At 34.1% G+C, this 13,956-nt stretch overlaps 1 long non-coding RNA gene across 1 annotated transcript; it reads left to right on the top strand.

Moving 5' to 3' along the window:
- The first annotated feature begins 10,858 nt into the window (after window positions 1–10,858).
- LOC110816295 (uncharacterized) lies at window positions 10,859–12,881 on the top strand. The gene is made up of 2 exons (XR_015813610.1): window positions 10,859–11,217; window positions 11,301–12,881. It is a non-coding gene; the product is annotated as an uncharacterized LOC110816295 (long non-coding RNA).
- Window positions 12,882–13,956: the final 1,075 nt, after the last annotated feature.

The raw sequence follows: 13,956 nt of genomic DNA, 5'->3' as shown, positions 1-13,956 counted from the left end.
TAGAAAATGTTTCCAGGAATATTCTCATTAAGTATTTAATTTAGGAGGAGTAAGATCTTTTTGTATAGAATCCTAGTTAGGTATTCTATTTTTTTTAGAAGTTCAATTATGAGTTGGGAATAGATCACTATGGCTAATGATTGCTGAAGGTTTGGTTGGGTTAATTTAGGTCACTAAATTTGTTAGTAGTGGTACTTATGTTTTAAAAATTTTTATTTTTTTAGGGAGGTCAGTTTTTGGCATCCTAATAGTTGATCTTCTAGGATATTGGATCTAAGATTGTATTCTTTCTTTTATTATTACATATATATATATATATATACATTTTTACTAAGCATGGATGAACAGCTCTCGAACATAATGTTTTAATGCTTAGGAAAAATTTAAGGTCTTTCTCGAATGAGGAAAAAAGAATGCTTCCAAGTGGGTCATCTCTTTTCTATCTCCAAAAGGAGGATGGATTTATTAAGAATTCATCTAAACTCGTTATACTACTAACCTTGAATATAATGGTTATTGACCTCCCACACGTACCATCACAACTCCTCACTTTTCTTTGGAGGCCCAATCTCCTGCTTATATTCTCCTATGATTCATAAGTTCTCCTAGGTTGGTTACTTTTCTTCTAAATACTCTCAAACTGAGGTTCATTCACCAAGAACTTGTATTCCAGTCTTATAGATTCAAAACTTAAGTGGTCTGACTATAACTTATTCTAAACTCACTATTTTATTTTTACATAGTCCTTCTGCAAAGGTACTATATTACCCTTTAAACTTGTCAAAGTGTGGGTGACTCCCAAAATCTCAACCATTGATTTAGTTCCTCTAGGGTATCTAAGTACGAAATTCCTTTATTATCGAGATTTATTAAGATCCTTCGGTAATGGGGTCCACCATCAAAAGAAGGAGGGTCTAGTCTCCTAAACTATAGATGTTTTGTGAAATGGTTCGGTCTACATGACGAAAATCCTTAGTAGAGGGTGGTTTTGATTATGACCTCCAGAAATAGTCAAACACTGGGTAGCTCGAAATAACTCAGTAAACTCGCATCGGTCAAAGTGTCCTAGGCCTCGGTGCATTATATGAATGGTCTCTTTTGAGTCATTAATCCTTTAAAAAGGGAGACAACAAGCTCGATGACTAGAAAGAAAAGGTCATTTCTAATTCTAAAAATTTTTTAAGGTTTTCTCTAAGTATAAACTATAGATCTTAACATAATAATGGGTGGTTTAGAAGTTTTTCTCAGAATCCATGTCAAGGCCTTTTGGAATCTATAAATTGAGAGCTCTTCTCTATTTTAGACCTCTTTGAGGATCTCTCTTGCAGCTTTTATATTCACATGGGAAGTCGAGCATTGGTGGCGACTGAAGAAGGATGTTTTGCCAACCCCTATCACTTAGACCAACTTTATGACCACTTTTCTGGAGAACATTTTCCAAGTATATGTTTGAGAGAATAAGGAAGAAGAGTTCCAGGACTTGCATCACAAAAACTTGACCATCAACCAGTACACTGCCAGGTTTGTTCAGTTATCTTGATTCTCTCCTATGATGGTTGCCACGGAGAGCCAGAAGGCTCAGAAGTTTTTAAGGGGCCTCAAAACAGACATCTTTAATCGCATCATGATCTTAAAGCCTAGCACCTATGTGGAGGCCCTTGAACACGCCCAGACGGCCAAAGGACTTGTTGTAGCCCAACACCAACGCATCTCCCATTTTCATGTTCAGTAGCAGTATGAGCAATAAAAAAGGAAGCCTGCTGGCCTTGACTCCAACCGTGCTGAAAAAAGACCCCGTATTATACCCATTTCTGCCTCTCACCCACCTCTTAGTAATCCATATCCAATCCTCCTAGTCTTGTCATCACTGCGGGAAGGATCACGGTGATCGTCCCTGCCATCGTCTTAACAACTCATGCTTCAATCTGGGGACATTATCCAACTCTCACCTAATTATGAGTTTACCACCTCGACGAGCCTGATGCGGTAGCTACACTAGCTATTATTCAAGGTATGTTTTCCATTTATAATTCTACTACTTGTGCCTTGATAGATACAGGTGCTACACATTTTTTTGTATCTTGTAGATTTGTTGGTAACTTAGAAATAAAACTAGAACCTTTAGGATAAACTTTAATGATAGAGCCTCATTCTAAAGGATTTTTAGAAGCTCATGTGGTCTTTAAAAACTATAAAATGAGTGTCGCAAGTAAGGAATTAACTGCAGACCTCTTACTCTTATGTTTTTTAGGATTTGACATAATCCTAGGGATGGACTTGTTAAAAAACTATTGGGTTATCATAGATTGTGAAAGCAAGGTCGTAACTCTGCACTCGCCGAAATGAAAACAACTATAAGATTACAAAGAGGAACATGGACTTTGAGCCATCACTATAAACAATCCCAGTGGCCTGCAATTTCCTATATGTCTTTCCAGCAAATTTTCCTGGTATGCTTTCCCAACTGGGAGATTGAGTTCTCTATTAACCTTGTCCCTAAAACCCAACCTATTTCGAAGCCCGCCTACCAGATGGGCCGAACAGAACTTGTGGAACTTACGCACCAAATTACCGCACTATGGTAAATGAGGTTTATCTGGCCCAATCACTCCCTATGGGGCGCTCCAATCTTGTTCGCAAGGAAGAATGATGTGACGCTCTCAGTCTACACCGACTATTGAGAGCTCAACTCAGTGACCATTAAAAGTAAGTGTCCCAAGACCCCGAAGAGCATGATATCCTAGTGTATTCCAAGACCCCAAAGAGCATGTCATCCACTTGACACAAGTGTTGGAGACTCTCCAACGACACTGTCTTTATGTTAAATTCAGCAAATGTTTTGTTTAGTTGGACCGAATATCTTTTCTTGGTTATATGGTTTTTGATGAGGGTATTTCTGTTGATCCTTCCAAGGTTGAGGCTATCATTAATTAGAGCAAACCGACCAACATCATGGAGGTTCACAGTTTCTTGGGTTTGCCTGGTTATTACTGGCATTTTACTAAAGGATTCTCCTAAATTGCGACTCCCCTAACTCATTTCACCAAGAAATGATTTTTCTTTAATTGGGACTCCGAATGTGAAGAAAATTTTCTTGAGTTAAAGTGTCGACTCACCATTGCTCCAACATTGATCCTCTCCGACAATATTGGACTCTTTTAGGTTTATTGTGATGCGTCTCGTGTTGGTTCGGACTGTGTCCATATGCAACATGGCTGAGTGGTTACATATGGATTGTGACAGTTGAAACCCCATGAAGGCAACTGCCCTAGGCACGACCTTGAACTTGCTGCCATTTTCTTTACTTTGAAGATATAGCGTCACTACTTGTATAGTTAGATTTTTGAGATCTATACAAATCACAAAAGTCTAAAGTACCTATTCTCTCATAAGGAATTGAACTTGAGGCAGAAACGTTGGATGAATCTTCTCAAAGATTATAATTGAAAGATCATTTACCACCACAGTAAGGGAAACATTGTCGCAGATGCCCTTAATTGCAAGGACTCGGCCATGTTGGCCTAGTTGCTGGTTTTTAGTTGGAGGATGTTCGAAACGATTCATGATCTCAAGACTAATCATCATGGAGAAGGCGCGCATCTTACCCAGACTGTATCCAGCCAAATATCCTTATGCGGATTTGGGAAGCCCAAGTGACAGACTAGGAGATTTTAAAGAGCCTAAAGAAGTTTGCTTCTGAGGAAAATCACGACTTCAGGATCTATGATGATGGACTGTACTAGTTTCACGATCGCGTATCAGTGCCTAGTGACCTTGAGCTTAGATTGGACCTCCTAAAAAAAGCCAACTCATCCAAGTTGTCCATCCACCCAGGTAGCATTAAGATGTACCATGATATGAGGTGTTGTTTCTTGTGGCCTGGAATGAAGAAGGAAATTGTTGAGTATGTATCTCGAAGCATTGGGAGTTGAAGTATGTAGTATTTAGCCTTGGAAAGATTGAAATGGGTAGAGAATATAATTAACCTTAATAAGGTTATTATTTGACCCAACTAAAGAGAAGTGAAAAAGAGTCTTAAAAACCTTTATAGATATATTATATAAAGTCCTTAGTTAATACTTTTAGGTCAGGATATTACCACACCAAATATAGTTATGAATTCCAAACTTATAAAGATAACGCGTATATTGGTGTAATTAGAGAGATAAGGGGAACACATTTCACATAATCTCGTACTAATTGTCAAAGATTAGAGAGTAAATGAAATAATTTTGACGCATGAATTTCAGAAGACATCCTCCTATCAGTTATACCTTAGGTGTGTTAGAAAAAAAGAAATGCAGGACCAGTTTCCCAAATTGTTTTAAAGACTTTTTCAAATTTGGAGGACTGTAATACCCTAAATCCATACGCATTAGCTTATGGTCAAAATTCTATTAATTTGGGCCTAATGGCCATTTTAACTTTTTATCAGTAATTAATTTCTTTGTATTTTAAATTATTAATATTTTTACATTTTAATTTTTACCATGTTTTATTTAAATTTGGTATTCGTTTATTTAAAATATTTAAATTTAATTTTATCTTTAATTTATAATTATGAATTTCTAAAAAGATAAAATAAAATAAAATAAGAGGTGGAAAAGAGAGAAAAGAAGGAAAAGAAAAAAAGAAAGGAAAACCAAAAAAGAGGAGAAGCCCCATACCTGCCCCCATGTTCCCCCATGCCTTGCGAGTCCCATGGTCACTCACTCTTCACCCACTTCTCAACCACCCACTTGTATGCTTGCCATGTGGTGCACATCCAAACCTTCTCCATGCCTATTTAAAGGCCCTCTTTTTCCTCATTTTCCACACTTTATTTTTTCTTCCATTTTCACCTTCTAAATAAAGATTTTAGAGTGAGAAAGAGGAAGTTTTAGAGAGAGAAAAAAATAAGAAAGAATGAGAAAAAGTAGGAGCTTTAGGAGCTTGACTAAGGAGTGCTAAAAGTTCTTTTCTCCCCTTCTAAAAGATCAAATCAACTTGGTTTTGGTAAAGGATCTTGTATTCTACTTATACCTATAAGTGCTCTTTTTAGATAAATTAACTGAACTATAATGATGCATGATAATGTTTGTTATACTATCTTATTGTAAAAGCATGTATATTATTGTATTGCATTATGTTGATCTATTTTATATTCCTTGAATCTAGTTATGATGGGCCTTGTACCGAGGTAAGTGGAAGAAACCCATGGGTTTGGTATATGTGGATTATGGATTAATATGAAGTAAGAAAAGAGAAAAATATTTAAAATTTTAATAGGCTATTATCTCCGAGGGGTTTTTATTTTTGTTTCTATTCTTGTCTCTATTTCTGCTTCTGTCTCTGAATCTGAATCTGCTGGTGAACTACTCCTTATGAATGACGAGCGTTCTCTTTGATGAGAGTAGATTCGTGAAACCGTAGGTAAGGGCCACAGTGGCAACGTATGGCCGTGGTCATAGATCCCACCCTTATAGTGATTTGACACACCGAAACGTGCTGAAGTTTGGCACACTGAGATATGCTGATATGAAATGGTGTCATTCAAAGTGGTAGTTGGGAACCCCTTTTATTCTTCGTAGATGTGTCAGAACGGCTTCACGCAAAGAAATGACAAAAGACGTAAACATATTATTATTTTTATGTTGTGTTTTTTAATTGAAAACATGATTTTGCCTATTCTTTGTGGATTGTTTCTCTGTTTAGTAATGTTTAAAAGCTTTTCTGATTTTATCTATCTCTACAGATTGTTGCTCTGTTTGATATGTTTAAAGGGTTTTCCTAAAAGAACAAATGTTTTCTAAATGTTTAAATCTATCCTTCCATAATAGATCTCCAAGGTATGTTATTCATTGGGTAAGCATGTTAATTTATGGCTAATAACTTTTAAAATTTTAGGAATGTAATTTTAATAATATTTTCCTTACTGAATTTCATAGAACTCACCCTTTCTATGTGAGACCTCTCAGATGATGATAGCGATGAGTCACACGCAATGTTGCCCCTCGAAGTTTACCTTGATCCTTCTTTAGATCCCTAGAATATTTATGAGTGCCTATTTTATCTACACTATGATGAACAGTAATTTTGTAATCAAGTAAATTTTATGTACATTTCTATTTAATGACCCATCGTTGGTCTTTGTTGTATAAACACTTAACCTATCTTTTAGTTGTAAGGGATTTAAAGTTTTTACTGGATGTAGTTTCTATTGCACTTGTATTTGTTTATGTTATTAGGCACCCTTATACTCCACCAGGTATCTGAGATGTTACATAGTGGGTTAATAAGTACATAATAATACTCGCCCTCCTCATAAGGATAATCGAACAGCTCATAACATATCTATAGTTGCTAATATCGAACAACTCATAATATATCTATAGTTGCTAATATATCTGAGCTCAGGAATTTGAATCCTCCTACCTATGACAGTGGTCCTAATTCTATGGCCACTGAGAGTTGGTTAATGCATATTGAGATGGTATTTTCAGTTTCTTGAGATTTCTGATGAATAAGAGATCCCATTAACAATCTTTATGTTTATTGATGAGGCAAAACATTGGTGGAGACTTAAGGGGGAGACCTTGCCCACTCCCATTTCCTAGGAACAGTTCCTTACTGCATTTCATCATAACTTTTTTTCAATCTTTATTAGAGAAAAGAAAGAGGAAGACTTTCAAGGTCTTTATAAGGGGAATATGTCTATAAGTCATTATGCTTCAAGATTTATTTAGTTATCCAGGTTTGGACCTAAACTTGTCTCTACTGAAGCTAAGAAGGCCTGAAGGTTCCTTAAGGCTCTTAGACCAGATATTTATAATCGTGTGACAATGTTTCCGCCTAGTATCTATGCAAAGGTTTTTGATAATGTACAGTTGGCTGAAGAACTTTTAGTAGTCAGACTCAAACAGGCCAATAATTGTTGAACTTTTGCTCAATTGAAAAGGAAGCAGCCTATGCCGAGGACATTTGATTAGCAGCCCTGTACGTATCCAACAGTGCCTTCTTCCATAGGTAAATCTATTGCTACCAGTAAGGTTTGTAGTCAGTGTGGGAAGAACCATAGTGATTGTCGTTATTACTAGGTCACCAATGTTTGTTGCTGATGTAGTAAACTGGGTCATTATGTTAAAGACTATCCCCAACCGGAGGGCAAATCTATCTCGAGGGGACGTGTTTATCAACTTGATGTGCCTAATGCAAAGGCTACGCCAGCAACCATTCAGGGTACACTTTCTATCTCTAACTCTGTTGCTCATACTTTGATTGATTCTAGTGCTACACATTCTTTTGTATCATTAAATTTTTTTAAACAATTATTTGTTAAATCTAAACTGTTAGATAAAACCCTAGTTGTAGAAACTGCATCCAAGGATATCCTAGTGTCCAGTAAAGTGTATAAATCAAGTAAAATAAAGGTAGCTTATAGGGAATCAGTAGTGGACCTTTTGTTTTTAGATTTTCCTAACTTTGATGTAATTTTGGGCATGGATTGGTTAGCCATTTACCATGCCAATTTAGATTGTTTTAGTAAAACTGTGACTTTAAATCCTCCTAACACTAAACCTTACTCTTTGAAAGCAATTTCTAAAATTAATAAAAATCATTTTGCTTCTGTATTTACTCAATCTTATATTCCATAACCTAATATATTTCATTGAATGGGAAAAATGAATTCTAAACTAAGTATTCAGGATATTCCAGTGGTGTAAGACTTTCTGAATGTATTTATCAAGGATTTGTGGGTATGCCTCCAATTCGGGAAGTAGAATTTTCCATAGATCTATTATCGGGGACTACTCCAATCTCTAAAGCCCCCTACCAAATAGGTCATGTTGAACTATAAGAATTGGGTAAACAGATATGAGAACTTTTGAATAAAGGGTTTATTCAACCTAACACATCTTCCAGTGGTGCTCCAGTGCTATTTATTAAGAAGAAAGATAGAACCTTTAGATTGTGTATAGATTATCGAGATTTGAACAATGTAACTGTCAAAAACAAGTATCCACTTCCTAGGATTCATGATCTCCTTGATCAAGTTCAGAGTGCTTTGGTATTCTCCAAAATTGATATTTGATTAAGGTATCATCAATTGAGAATCAAAGTTGAAGATATTCCTAAAACAGCTTTTCGATCCAAGTATGATCATTATGAATTTCTTATAATGTCATTTAGACTAACGAATGCCCCTCCAATCTTTATGAATTTAATGAATAGAGTCTTCAAACTAGTTCTAGATAAATGTATCATAGTATTCATCGATGACACACTTGTTTATTCTAAGAGTCCCACATAATATGCTATACATTTGGCTTATGCCTTGGAAACACTTAGACAACACAAACTCTATGCTAAGCTCAGCAAATGTGAATTCTGGTTGAACAAAATGGCTTTTCTATGGCATGTGGTTACTGGTGAGGGTATCTCGGTTAATCCTTTCAAAATAGAGGACATTCTTAACTGAAACTAGCCAACTAATGTATTTAAGATATATAGCTTTCTGGGTCCTACTGGGTATTATTGCCCTTTTGTTAAAGGATTTTATAGTATTGCAACTCCTCTTACTTGAGTGACCCGTAAAAATGTTAAGTTTGAATGGGACTCCTTGTGTGAAAACAATTTTCAAGAATTAAAATATAGATTGACTATTGCTCTAGTGTTAACTATTCTGGATGATTCTGGAGGTTTCACTGTATATTGTGATGCGTCACATCTGGGTTTGGGTTGTGGCTTAATTCTACATGGTCATGTTGTGGCTTATGGATCAAGGAAGCTGAAGCCTCATGAACAGAATTATCCCACACATGACATTGAACTGGCTGTTATTGTTTTTGCATTGAAGATATGGCACCACTACCTATATGACAAGACTTTTAAAATTTTCATAGATCATAAAAGTTTAAAATATCTCTTCATATAGAAGGAACTGAATATGAGGCAGAGATGTTGGTTGAATCTACTAAAGCATTAAGATTGCAAAATCCTTTACCACTCTGGTAAGGGCAATGTTGTTGTTGATGCTCTCAGTAGGAAGGGATCTTGTTTTGCTGCTCAGCTGATGTTCTTTGATTAGAAACTACTTTGTGCAATCCAAGATCTATCTTTGGAAGACTCTAATGATTGTTCTCATCTGACGCATCTTTATATTGAACCTACTTTTATCCAGAGATTCAAAATACTCAATATAGGGATCTTAAAGTGTTATAACAATTAGACTAAGCAATTATGGATAATGAATTTGATTTTAAGATTTCTGATGATAGTATTCTTTGGTTCAGAAATCGGATGTGGGTACCTAATGATTCTAAATTGAAGCAAGATATTCTTAAGGAGGTTTATTTTTTTAAGTTGTCTATCCATCCTAGCAGTACCAAAATGTACCACAATTTAAAATCTCAGTTCTTGTGGCTAGGTATGAAACGAGACATTTTAAATTTTATCTCCAAATGTTTAACTTGTCAACATATTAAAATTGAGCATCAATGGCCTAGTGGTTTGCTTTAGCCTCTTTTTATTCCAGAATAGAAATGGGAACATATTTTCATGGATTTTATATAAGGTCTGCCGCAAATTGAACATGGCTTCAATTTAGTTTGGGTAATTGTGGATAGACTAACCAAGTCGGCTCATTTTTTAATTGTGAAAACCACTAGTTCCATTCAGAAAATTGTCTGATTACATAGTATTTCAATTTTTGTGATATTTGATTTGGACCCCTATTTTACTTCTAGATTTTGGGTCAATTTATAGGAAGTTTTCGATACCAGTCTATCTTTTAGTACAATATTTCATCCTCAAAATAATAGTTAATTTGAAAGAACCATTCAAATTCTCGAGGATATGCTAAGAGCCTGCATCATTGACTTTGGAAGTAAATAGAGTAAACATTTACTTTTGCCAGAGTTTGCTTATAATAATAGCTATCACTCCGGTATTAAGATGACTCCTTATGAAGCATTATATGGTAGACCATGTCGTTCTCTTACATGTTGGGATGATGTTGGGATAAAATAAATTATGGGTCCTAACTTAGTCCATAAAAGTATTGACGAGGTCTCCATATTAAGAAGAACCTCCTCACTATCAGAGTCGGCAAAAAAGTTATGCAAATCGGAAAAGAAAAACCTTAGAATTTGATGTGGGAGATTATGTCTTTCTCAAGGTATCTCCAATCAGAGAGTCATTAGATTTAGAAAAATGTGTAAATTAAGCCCTAGATATGTAAGACCTTTTGTAATCCTATAATAGATTGGAAATATTGCATACTGTCTTGCACTTCCACCCAGTTTCTTGGTGTTCATGATGTCTTCCATGTTTTTATGCTCCACAAATATCAACTGGATTCATCTCACATTCTCTCTTATGATTCATTACCACTACAAAAGGATTTGACCTATGAAGAAGAACATGTTCAAATAATTGACCGTCAGGAAAGTGTTCTTCATCCTAGGAAGATTCTGTTGGCAAAAGTTCTATGGCCACCCTACTCGCCAGAAGAGGCTACTTGGCAGTCTGAGAATGATATATGGGAATTGTATCTTGAATTGTTTAGTTAAAATGTGCAAAATTTTGGGACAAATTTTTTTTTAAGGAGGGGAGAAATATAATATCCATTTTTTATATCTTGTAAGAAAAAAAGAAAAAAAATTTGTAAAATTCTACTATAATGAGATTCCTTCTTAATAACCTATGTTGCTAATTGTTTAAATTTATGTTTTCAAATGCCTTTTTTTCTCTCTTTCTTAATTTTTTCCTTTTTCTTGATTTTTAGCCATGGGATTTTTGGAAAAATAAATAAATAAATTCCCACACACGGGTATGCATATTTTCCTCTATTTTTCTTCTTCTACAGGCATCCCACTCACTTGGCCAAAGTGAGGTGTCCATTTTCCCAAGAAGATATCATACAAAGACTAGGTGCCCTCTTTCCAGCCTGTTTTGCCAAAAATGGTCGGCCATTCTCCTTCATCACAGAGTCAGGATCACATGGTTGTGATTTGATGGTGGTGATGAATATAGAAATCCATCATTATGTTCTGCCATCGACTCCTTTCCATTCCTTCATAAAGAAGAAAGGAAATTGAAAAGCAGTGGACATATTGGTGAGCAGAAGAAAAATTGAATATGAGAAAGAGTGCAGAAGTGAAAACAGAGGGTGAATCGGGAGGAAGGGAGTGAGAGGTTGTGAGTGTGAGGAGGTGTGCAGACCATTCTTTTTGAGAGGTAAGCCATTTCTGGTGATTTTCTAATGATGTTTAGGTTCCTCTTAAACTATTCAATTATCCCCAGCTCCCTTTCTAAAACAGAAACAAATTGAACTCAACCAGGCTCTGTTTCTGCTGCACCTTCGGACAGTACATGTATGTCAGCCTTCCTTTCCTTTTTTTCACTTTGATTCTTAAATTCATTATTTTTTAAGTTCAGTTGGGTTCTTAGAAGGGTCTAGCTTCTTTTAATCCAAATTTTAGTGACAAATCTACTTCCAGAAGTCACTAGTTTACCAAAAACTAACTGTAACCCACTGCTGACAGTGCTGACAACCTGTCTATGTTTTTTAGTCATCTGGAATTGATTTGCTCACCCGTATACATTGTTTTTGAATTATTCAGGAAGGTAAGACCTGTGGTACTCTATCTTATGCATGCAATGGTATTTTTTAATGCACAATGAATCAATTTAGTTTTAAAAAAACTGATATATGTGACTGTTTTTATGCAAAGTGAAGTGTGTGTGTTTGTTATGTGTTTAAATGGGTTTTAATCTGTAAAAGTTGATGAAATTCTAAATTTAATTGCATATGATAAACTGATAACTGATGAATAAAATGATATAGGAAACAAAATTTTGCAGGGAATGCATGAGTTGACCGGACGGAACCAAATGGGTTCTGTCTATGTGATCATTGCACTGAAATGCCAAAAAGAAAAAAAATCCCTCCTTGTGAGTTTGGTTTTCTATAAAGGGCAAAATTAGAAAAAAATATAAAAATAAATCAAAAATGACAATTTATAAAATAAAATTGTATTAATACATACAAAAATTAAGAAAAAATAATAAACAAGAGAAATAGAATTTATCAAAATAAAGTAACAAAAACGAAAAAATTAGAAGCTAAAAACAAAATGAATAAAACTCTAAGAATTTAATTAAGAAAATTGAATAAAAAAACAAGTTTAGTTTAAATATTAAAGAAAATAACTTAAAAAGATAATTCAAGTATTTAATAAAGATATTTGGTAACCCTATTCTTAGACTAGGTGGATACTAAACTGTTTGTTATTTACCATTTAGGGATATAACTGTAATCTCCTTTCTTAGAGGTAGTGGTGTCCTCATTCCCCCCTTGGTACCGGTTTAGGCATCTGCATGCAGTAGGGTTGTATTAATTAAAATTAAATAAATATGTAAAAATAAAACTAAGACGTTTGTATGTGCGTTAGGTGATTGAAAACGGTATTAAGTGCATTATTGACCTTACTGTGATAACTAAAATTATTAAATGATTGATGAAAGTACTGAAGTCTATATCAATTAAACTGTAATTTTATAAGCTGAATTTATTGGTTTTCAAAACATTGTTTGTATAAATCTATTATTAGTAGTCTTATTGAATGATTGGAACTCACCCTTAATCTAGTTCCCCATATGATAATGAAGATCTGCCTCTGGATGCATGTTTGGATCCATTCCACAAGGACTAGAATAAGATGACTTTTATATATTTTGAATAGAGGCAAAAGAATTGTATTTTGTTAGTTAACTCAAACTGATGTATATATCTAGATAGTTAACTTTTGCCTCAAAATATTGAATGTGAGTTTGTAAGGGATGGAATGTTCAGCCGTAGTATATTTGAAAATAAAATTTTATTTAATAGTTGGATTGGACGTTGTTGCCCTCGGGCATTGGGACATCATAGTTATTAACTTATATTTTTATATTACACTATACTTTGACTAGGATATTAAAAAGTATTTCAAAAATTTTGCTAACAATTAGATCATGTTGCCAAAGTTAATTACTCACTGATTTTTATATATTAGTATGTGAACATGGTTTAAACTAGATACATTATATTAAAATAACTAATCATATTATTGTAAAGTATAACCATTTTTTTGTGTAATTTGACATTGTACCTTATGTGTGGCAATAAACTTACATTATTATCTTAATAAAATTATCTTTTACTTTTTAAAAAATAAATTAGAAATAAGTTCTTTAGCACATATATTAAAATTTAAAAGTTAATTTTATACAATTGGTACCCATAGAATTAATTAAATTAATATTTTTAATTATTTTATATGTATTAAGTAAGATATCAAATAAATAAAATAAAATTGTTTCTCAAATAGCAATAGATTCTTCATTAAAGTCAAAAATTTTAAAAAGTAAAATCACATTCTAGATACTCATAGATTCTTCATTTAAGTTTAAAGATTTTGTAAACTATAGTATAAAATAAAATCTAAATTTCCAACAATCTACATAACATACTCAACCGTATGTCATATATTCTCCCATTACGTTTCAATTGTTCGTCAATAAAACTTAGTCTCCTTGACTGGTGTAAAGAAGAAGTATCATGAAAGCTTCGTTTTCTACAACCTACATAACTTCTCAAGTTATTCATTATAAATTAAATCCAAAGGTACGCACTAAAGATCTATTAGTTAAAAGAAAAAAAAAACAAGCTTCTTTTTGTTCTTCTTAATCTTTAGGCACACATATAAAATCTACATTTCTGATGTTAATATTTTTCATTTTTCAATCTTGGGTCCTAAGGTTTAAAGGAGGAAACTTTGGAGAAGATTTGTAGTAACAAAATCTGACAAAACCCAAGATCATGTTGCACTTGTTTCCAGTCGGCAAGGCTTCACTTGTGCTGTGACATCCCCAATACTAATTATAGCATAAGGGTGCCAGATACCAATATAGAATACGAGTGCATTAAAGAGA

The sequence above is a fragment of the Carica papaya genome, chromosome 7 (genome assembly GCF_054855325.1).
Source record: "Carica papaya isolate Zhongbai chromosome 7, ASM5485532v1, whole genome shotgun sequence".
NCBI classification, from domain to species: Eukaryota; Viridiplantae; Streptophyta; class Magnoliopsida; order Brassicales; family Caricaceae; genus Carica; species Carica papaya.
This window is presented reverse-complemented; position numbering and strand designations above follow the sequence as displayed.